The sequence below is a fragment of the Solanum verrucosum genome, unplaced genomic scaffold, assembly GCF_900185275.1.
Source record: "Solanum verrucosum unplaced genomic scaffold, falcon-dt-bn FXZP01000228.1, whole genome shotgun sequence".
NCBI lineage: Eukaryota > Viridiplantae > Streptophyta > Magnoliopsida > Solanales > Solanaceae > Solanum > Solanum verrucosum.
Window position 1 is genome coordinate 326850 of NW_026020210.1, and position 10344 is coordinate 337193.

Below are 10344 nucleotides of genomic sequence, written 5' to 3' on the forward strand. Positions count from 1 at the left end.
TAGTATATATCCCAACACTTTCATATCTCAATGCTTTCTCTATAGCAATATGTAATAGTAATGTTTCTCTAATGCATCTTCTTCTGGATGTTTTCAATGATTATTTGAAGTTTTTCAAGACACTTGAATGTATTAGCATAAAATCAAGTTTTACGTCAAGCCTCAAAAAGTATTGGTTACAACACCAACTAATATCAATTAGCACAAATTAAGTTTCAGTACTAAAATTGTTAGTAACATCCAGGGGCGGATCCACATAGACTCCTTCGGGTGACCAAGTACCCATTAACCTCATATCAGAATATATATATATATGTGTGTGTGTGTGTGTTGAAATTAAGAGGTAGTTGTATAAAATTAATCTAGAGCACCTAGTGAACAAATGGTTTGGTGGTGTAATGCCTCTTGATGAGTGCTTAAGGCTCTTTTGGTGCTTCTTAGTCTGAGTTTGAATCTCACTTTAAACATTTTTTTATACATTTTTGAATCCACTACTTTCAGAACACCCAAAACCTTAAAATACTTGATCCGCCACGGGTAACACCAACTAATACAAATTAGCATAACTTAAGTTTCACTGAAATTATTGGTGTAGAATAGGGTGTTATACGCAAAATCCATAAGCATATATGTCTCCATTTATATTCCTAACAATTACTTTGGCTCTTGCTTTGTTGATTAGAGGCATAAAACTTTCATATGTGTTGAGCTTCCAATTATATTAGACAAAGATTTGTTCCAACTGACTAGCAAATTACTGATCATGGGATTAGCTTGTAGTATTCCATTATATATATGCTTTAATTGCAATATCATTCTCCACCAAGATATAGTCTTTGTTTCATCTCTAGCAAAATATTGTAACAAGAACAACTGAAATTCAAATTAGGAGTAAATCTGTCATGCCCCGAGGCTACCCCCTAGACGCAACACGGTACCTAGGATCACGAGTGACCCCAAGCTAACCCTGCTGGCATAATCATAAGCATACTAAAGACAACTGAAACAATAAATACTGTGCGGAAGCTAAATCATGTAAAACTGAAATGATGGGGAATACCCATTTACTAAATCTGAATAAAGATAACTAAGAGTTTGAGTACAAAATAAAAGTCAAACACTAAGACTAAAGCTGAAACTAATTATGTTTGAACTAAAGCCTCTACTAACTAGAAAGGCTGGGACATGCCCCAGCTAGATCTAGCAAAACTAAAAGTAAAGCTAAAAACGATAAAGATAGTCATGTCACTAGTCCTCGAAGAATGAGGACTCACCACTGATGCTGCTGAACTGAAGGTCGGGAATCGATCTATGCATGATCTAACTGTTGAGGACCTGAACCTACATCACGAGAAGATGTAGCGCAGAGTATGCGTTAGTACTTGAAAGGTACTAAGTATGAATGATAGAATAAAACTGAATAGTAACATAATTAAACAAGCAATAAGACAATAGTATCATCTCAACATGAAAAGGATAATGAAAGTACTGTACATGACTAAACTGAATGCAATGACCAAGTTTATAACATGCTGAGACTAATTACTGAACTATACTAATAACATGGTCAATGCAATAGAATCTATCTAAACTGTAAGAGAGATACTAATAACCGACATAAAACCACATGAGCTAAATGTGGAGTCCGATATATACGCCCAATTGAGAGGACCCAATATACCCTGCAAAAGGTATAGCGGCATGCCGGCGTGATCACTAAAATGATGCCCACAGAGAGGACTTACAACCTACGAGGCACGTAGTTCTGGGACTTGAGAGTGACTGACCCTAGTCCACTCGGTATTAAGCTTCCCATATGATTAAGTAATTAACACTTTATGACAGAAACACTGTAATGCTCAAAATTAACATGCAAACTGAGAATGCAACATTAATATACTAATAATAATGCATTCGAAAACTGAGGCATGTTCATATGTAATTGAATTAACTGACCTAGCATGTGTAATTCATGAACTAAAAGAACTACATAGCTAGGGTTCTGAGTTTATGCATGAATCTGGGTAAAATAATGCTACAATATGATAATATGATTTGGATCATTCTAACAGCTAAAATCCAACAATTCTAACATTCAAGAAACCCTAGGTCTAGATAACATTAAGGGAATCAAGATTCTGACTGAAATCTAGGGACCTAATGGGTGAAAGGAACCCGGTAGTGAAATCTCACATACCTGGTGATGAATTTCACGAAGAAATCTTTCAGTTTCGGGACTGAAACTGAAGAAACCTTGTTGCATCCTTGAACTAGGGTTACTCGACCTCTTTCTCCTCTAACACTCTAATTTTTCTAAGTTTTGATGAATAATTTGACTTAGGTAAGTTCTAGTTATATTTCTAGGCTAAAACTGGCCAAAACCACGTAATTTAGGGGTTAAACGACGTAGTTTGGGTATCCAGCGAATAGGGGAAAAGACCAAAATAACCCTACTTAAAAATTTGACGAGGCTGACCACGGCAACTTTCACGTACTGTGGGACCGGTCGTGGTCCTTGGCCAGGAGCTGGGGGTTCTGGGGTCTGGTCCACGAGCCTCTACCACGGCCTGTGTGGAGGACCACGGACCGTGAAGGTCCCCCTGGTCATCACTTGGGCTGAGGTCTGGAGGCTCAGGTCTGGGGGCCTACTGGATGGTCTTCACGGGCGCTACCACGACCCATGTGGAGGACCATGGACCGTGTAGGTCCTCGTGGTTCTCACTTAAGCTTGGGGGGTCTACTGGTTAGACTTCACGAGGGCCACCACGACTCGTCATCAACACCACAGTCCGTGAAGGGTCCTTGGTCTGGCGTCTGGGTCTGGTGAAGTCTAAGTCACGACCACGGGCAGGTTAATGGACTGTGGACCCTATCACGGTCCGTGAACCCTGTCGTGGTTCACTGGTTCATGTAAGTTTCTGAAATTGTTTTCTAGGTCTGGTTTTTGAGGTGTTACAATATCTCCCCCTTGGGAACATTCATTCTCGAATAAAGACTAATCTAGCTGAAATAGAGGGAAAGAGCTGCAAACCCTACCACTAAGTATTGGAAACTTATTTCTGACTGAACTAAGTTCCAAGAACATGCAAATACGCTGAAAATGCAAGTACAAACTAAAGGACAATATGCTAAGACTGAAACTGTACATGAATGATTGAAAAACTGAAGAGGAACTATTACCTCAAGCTGGATTGGAATCGAAAGGAAAGAGGTGAGGATACTTGGCCTTCATGGCTGCTTCTTTTTCTAAAGTAGCTCCCTCTACGGATTGACTCCTCCACAAAACCTTGACTGAAGCGACTTCTTTGTTTCTCAACCTTCGAACTTGACGATCAAGAATTTCAACTGGTATCTCTTCATACGTGAGACTGTCTTTCACAACCACGCTTTCTAAAGGTATAATAGATGCTGGATCACCCACAAATTCTTCAACAGTGAAATGTGAATTACCGGATGCACTACTGCTAGTTCTGCTGACAACTCTAACTCATAAGCCATTTTACTAACCCTCTTCAAGATCTTGTAAGGGCCTACATATCTAGGACTGAGCTTCCCTTCTTTCCAAATCTCATTACCCCTTTCATGGGTGACACTTTCAGGAAAACCCAATCATCAACTTGGAATTCTAATTCCCTTCTCCTTACATCTGCATAGGACTTCTGGCGACTTTGAGTTGTCTTAAGTCTATCTCTAATGAGTTGCACTTTCTCCATAGCATCATGAACTGAATCTGGACCTATCAAGGTTGCTTTACCTACTTCAAACCAACCAATTGGAGATTTACACCTACGCCTATACAATGCCTCATAAGGGGCCGTCTGAATGCTGGAATGATAGTTATTATTGTAGCGAACTCTATAAGAGGAAGGTGATCATCCCAACTACCCTTGAAATCGATCACACAAGCTCTCAACATGTCTCTAAGGTCAGAATGATACGCTTTGCCTGACCATCCGTCTGCGGATGAAATGATGTGCCACTACTAAAAAACTGCCAAAAAGAGACCGAAAAAAGCGACGAATTGCGTCACTTTTTTGGCCAAAAGAGACGGAAAAGCGACACAATCAATCTCGTCGCTTTTTGGCGCGACGCTTTTCCAAAAGCGACGGACTGCGTCTCTTTTGTTTTTTTTTTAAATTATTTTTTTGAAGAATGCGACGTCGTCCGTCGTTTTTTTTTTAATTTAAAAAAAGAGATGAAGTCTGTTGCTTTAATTAATTTTTAATTTTTTTAGAGTCTTGAAAAGAGACGGACAATGAGACGCCGTCCATCGGTTTTTTGGAAATAAAAATTTAAAAAATCCAGAAAAGCAACGAACTAAAGGACCCTGTCCGTCGCTTTTCTGGGTTTTTTAAAAAATAAAATTAAAAAAAGCGACGAACTAAAGGACCCTGTCTGTCGCTTTTCTGGGTTTTAAAAAAAATAAAATCCAGAAAAGTGACGGACAAAACCACCCTATCCGTCGCTTTTTCTGCAATTTTTTTGACATCAGAACTGTCAGTTTCTACTGCCCACCTACAAAAGCAATTCAATTCAGTTCAACCCCAATCAAACACAACATTATAAAGAAGCTACACAAAATATAAAACAACAAACTTAAATTAACATTCAAAAATATCTAAATCACAATTTAAAGACTTATAAAGTCTTTCAAAATTCGTTTCAAAATTACAAATAGTTCATAAAGACTATTTCATCAAGATTTATAAAGTTCAACCTAATAATTAGTTCATAAATTCTATAAATCAAGATTTCTAAAGTTCACAACCTAAAGTTTAAAATCCTAAAACAATAATTCAAGATTTCTAAAGTTTACAACTTAAAGTTCTAAATCCCACAATAATCCAAGATTTCAGAAGTTCACAACCTAAAGTTCTAAAATCATAAAATAATTCAAAATTTCTAAAGTTCACAATCTAAAGTTCTAAAATCCCACAATAATTCAAGTTCTCTAAAGTTCTCAACTTAAAGTTCTAAAATCCTACAAAAAAATCAGGTTTTCTAAAATTCATAACTTAAAGTTCTAAAATTCTACAATAATTCAAGTTTTCCAACGTTTCACAGCCTAAAGCTCTAAAATCCTACAAAAATTCAAGTTCTCTAAAGTTCACAACTTAAAGTTCTAAAATCCTACAATAATTCAAGATTTCTAACGTTCACAATCTTATAAAGTTCTAAAATCCAACAAAAATTTAAGTTCTCTAAAGTTCACAACTTTAAGTTCTAAAATCCTACAATAATTCAAGATTTTTAAAGTTCACAACCTAAAGTTCTAAAATCCCACAATAATTCAAGTTCTCTAAAGTTTACAATTTAAAGTTTTAAATCCTACAAAAAATCAAGTTCTCTAAAATTCACAACTTAAAGTTCTAAAATTCTAGAATAATTCAAGATTTCTAACGTTTCACAACCTAAAGTTCTAAAATCCTACAAAAATCAAGTTATCTAAAGTTCACAACTTAAAGTTCTAAAATCCTACAATAATTCAAGATTCCTAACGTTCACAACCTTATGAAGTTCTAAAATCCTACAAAAATTCAAGTTCTCTAAAGTTCACATCTTTAAGTTCTAAAATCCTACAATAATTCAAGATTTTTAAAGTTCACAACCTGAAGTTTTAAAATTCTACAATAATTCAAGATTTCTAAAGTTCATAACCTAAAGTTTAAAATTCTACAATAATTCAAAACTTCTAAAGTTCACAACTTAAAGTTCTAAAATCCCACAATAATTCAAGATTTCCAAAGTTCACAACCTAAAGTTCAAAAATCCTACAATAATTCAAGATGTCTAAAGTTTACAACCTAATTAAAGTTCTAAAATCCTACAAAAATTCAAGTTCATATCTAATTTCTAGAATTTCCAAGTTCAACAATTTCTAAGTTCAACAATTTCTAAGTTAAAGAATATAATTCAAGTAACTCAATTTTCAACAACAATATAATACACATGAGCACAAATACAATGGCAAATTGAAAAATTCAACTAATCTCTAACTTCTAGCTTCTAATTATTTGTTAGTTCTAACTTCTAATACTTAATTTACAATCATATTTAAAAATCCCCAATTTTTTGAACTTCAACTTTCAAACTTACTAAATTCAAGAACTTCTAAGTTGGAAAATTCAACTAATCTAATTTCAACTTTCATATACTATCCAATATTTTTCTAACTTCAAAGTAATCTAACTTTCATATACAATTGAATGTTTTTCTAACTTCAACTGTCAAACATACTAAATTCAAAAATTTCAAAGTTGGAAAATGCAACTAATCTAACTTCTAACTTCTAATTATTTGTTAGTTCTATCTTCTAATACTCAATTCACAATCATATTAAAATAAACCCCAATTTAGAAGAAAACCTAAAATAAAAAATCTCCAATTCTCTACCTAACTAACAATAATCAATTATACAAATTAACAATGGAATAACACAATTCATCAAACTAAACAATATACTAATTTATAACAAATCAAATATTACTAGAATTGAAAAAACTAAAATTAAACCCTAACCTTAACAAGCTAAGAAAAAGAGGCAGTGGGGACGACTAGTGACGGCGCCGACGGGGCATGACATCGACGGGACTAATGCTAAAGGAGTGAAGGGCGACGGCGGCGTGGGGCAGCGGTGGCGCAACAGTTTGGTTTTAGAGAGAAGGGAGAGAAGAGAGAGAAAGAGAGATGGGAAAATGGGGGAAAACCTGCTTTTTGGTTCAACATAATTTTAAAAAAGCGACGGACAGCGTCTCTTTGTCCGTCGCTTTTTTAAAAATATTTGACTAAAAAGCGACGGACTAAGAGACGCTGTCCGTCGCTTTTTAAAATTGTTTGACTAGATATTTTGATCAAAAAGCGACGGACTAAGAGATGTTGTCCGTCGCTTTTTTAAAAAACTAATTAATAAAATAAAATAAATTTAAAACGACGGACATCGTGGTTATTGTTTAATTTATAAATAATTATTTTTATTAAAAAGCGACGGACGACGTCTCTATATATTAAATAAATAATTATTAATTATATATATATTTAGAGCAAAAATCTGCGAGAAAAAGCGACGGACTAAGAGATGTCGTCCGTCGCTTTTTGTAAAATAATTTTAAAAATAATTATTTTTATTAAAAAGCGACGGACAGTATGGCAAATGGCGTCGCTTTTTGGAGTGACGCAGTCCGTTGCTTTTCTATCCGTCGTTTTTTGGTAGTTTTTTAGTAGTGTGCTAAGGTTAACCTGAGTACTAAGACCTTTCTGAAATGACTTCCAGAAATGAGAGGTAAACTGAGGACCTCTATCTGAGATGATAGACAAAAGAACCCCATGTAACCTGACTATCTCATTAATGTAAAGTTTGGTGTAGTCCTTCGTTGAATCTGTAGTCTTGACCGCCAAAAAGCGTGAAGAATTAGTAACTCTATCAACTATCACCCAAATGGAGTCATGCTATCTGCGAGTATGAGACAAACCTATGATGAAGTCCATGTTGATCACTTCTCATTTCCAAGTAGGAATATCAATCTCTTGAGTCATACCTCCGGGTTTCTGATGTTCTACCTTGACTTGCTGGCAATTGGGGCACTTAGCCACAAAATATGCTATATCCCTTTTCATATCATTCCACCAAAAGACTTTTCGCATATCACTGTACATCTTAGTGGCGCCTAGATGAATAGAATATCTGGAGTTATAGGCTTCTGCAAGAATCTGTTGTCTCAACTCACCCACCTTAGGAACACATAATCGACCCTGATAGCAAAGCACATCATCTCCCTCTTGGGAGAAAACCTCAACCCTCTGTTAGTGGATTGCACCCTTTAGTTCAAGCAATAACAAATCACTGTCTTGCTTTTCCTTAACCTCCACTACCAAAGAAGATTCTGACCCATTCTGAATTGTTACACCACCATCTGATATGCTTATAAGACGAACTCCTAAGCGAGCAAGTCTGTGAACATCTTTTGCTAGTTCCTTTCTTTCTTCCTCAACATGCGCTACACTACCCATAGATAGTCTGCTAAGAGCATCTCCTACCACATTTTCCTTACCAGGATGGTAATGCACACTCATATCGTAGTCCTTGAGGAACTCAAGCCATCTCCTCTGGCGAAGATTCAAGTATTTCTGGGTGAACACATACTGAAGGCTCTTATGGTCTGTGAACACATCTACGTGAACACCATACAAGTAATGCCTCTAAATCTTAAGTGCAAACACCACTGCTGCAAGCTCGAGGTCATGAGTTGGATAATTCTTCTCATGTACCTTAAGTTGTCTAGAAGCATAAGCTATAACCTTACCTCGCTGCATCAACACACAACCTAGGCCGACTCTGGATGCATCACAATAGATCATATAACCATCTGAACCCTTTGGTAGAGTCAAAATATGAGTTGTAGTCAACCTAGTTTTCAGTTCAACGAAGCTCTTCTCACAATCATCTGACCACTAAAACTTGACCTTTTTCTGAGTCAACTTGGTCAACGGAGAGGCTATGGATGAAAATCCTTCCACGAACCTTCTGTAATAACCCGTTAGACCCAAGAAACTTCTGATATCTGTAGGAGAGGTAGGTCTTAGCCATTGTTTCACTGCTTCTATTTTCTTAGAATCCACTCAAATCCCTTCGCTAGACACAATGTTACCAAGGAAAGCAACGGATTGCAACCAAAACTCACATTTGCTAAATTTAGAGAATAACTAGCGGTCTTTGAGAGTTTGCAGAACAACCCTCAAATGATTCACATGTTCTTCCTCATTCCTAGAGTAAATGAGGATATCATCAATAAAGACAATAACGAACAAGTCCAAGTACTGCTTGAACACTCTGTTCATCAAGTCCATGAAAGCTGCAGGAGCATTGGTTAGTCCAAATGACGTAACTACAAATTCATAATGACCATACCGAGTTCTAAAGGCTGTCTTCGGAATATCACTATCTCTGACCTTGAGATCATGATAACCCGATCTGAGGTCTATCTTTGAAAAATGACTAGCACCTTAAAGTTGGTCAAACAAGTCATCAATCATATGGATGGGATACTTATTCTTTATTGTGACCTTGTTCAACTGCCTATAGTCAATGCACATTTTGAGAGAACCATCTTTCTTCTTTACAAACAACACTGGTGCACTACTTTTTTCTGATGAAGCCCTTATCTAGAAGTTCTTTCAACTACTTTTTCAATTCCTTAAGCTCAGTTGGATCCATCATGTAAGGAGGAATATAGATACGTTGGGTATCTGGAAGGAGATCAATTCCAAAGTCGATTTCCCTTTCGGGAGAAACTTCAGGAAAATCTTCTGGAAACACTTCTGGTAATTCATTGACTACGGGAACTGACTCAAGAGTTTGGTTCTCGGAGCTTGAATCCTTAACCTGAACTAGATGATAGAGATACCCTTTAGAAATCATCTTTCTGGCCTAAAGGTAAGAAATGAATCGACCTATAGGTGCTAAGCTACTACCCTTCCATTCTAAGATTGGTTTGTCTGGAAACTGAAAAAAAACAATCCTAGTTCTACAATCAACTGAGGCATAACATGAATGTAACCAATCCATGCCTAGAATGATATCGAAGTCTACCATTTCTAACTTTACAAGATTTGCTGAAGTGACTTTCTAGGAGACTGTGACAAGGCAATTTATGTATACCCGTCTATCTATAACTAGGTCACCGACTGGAGTAGAGACTGAGAAGGGTTCTAAGAGAATTTCTGGACTAACATTACATTTGACTGCTATATAAGGAGTTACAAAGGAAAGAGTAGCCCTTGGATCTAAAAATGCATAAACATCTAAGTCAAAGACTCATAACGTACCAATGACTACATCAGGAGAGTCTTCCTAATCCTAGCGAGCCTGAAGAGCATACAACCTGTTTTGGCACTGACAGCCACCTGTACCAGATGAGTAACCCTACTGAGTCAGGCGACCTGTTGGTGCTGCTGAAGTTGTGGACTGAGCTCTACCATTGTTACCTCTTTGGCCCTGCTTAGAAGGACAATCTTTCAACCTGTGACCAGACTGACCACAACCAAAACATCATTTCTTCCTTGCCAGACACTTGCCCGGATGGCTCTTACCACACTTAGGACAAGTTGGGTAGGTCCTGGTGCCTAAAACACTACCTTGAGATTTAGATCATGATGCTCTACCCTTCTGATCATTACGGTACTTGGAGGATGGAACACTAGTTGATGAATGTGCTGGAGTTGTAGATTTCTGCTAGACTTGCGAGTGATTACCACCACCTAATTTCTATTGAGAATAGTCATAGTTGCCAGTCCTAGCCTTCTTATTCTCCTTGGCCTGTTCCCTAAGTTTATATCCCTCAACCTGTT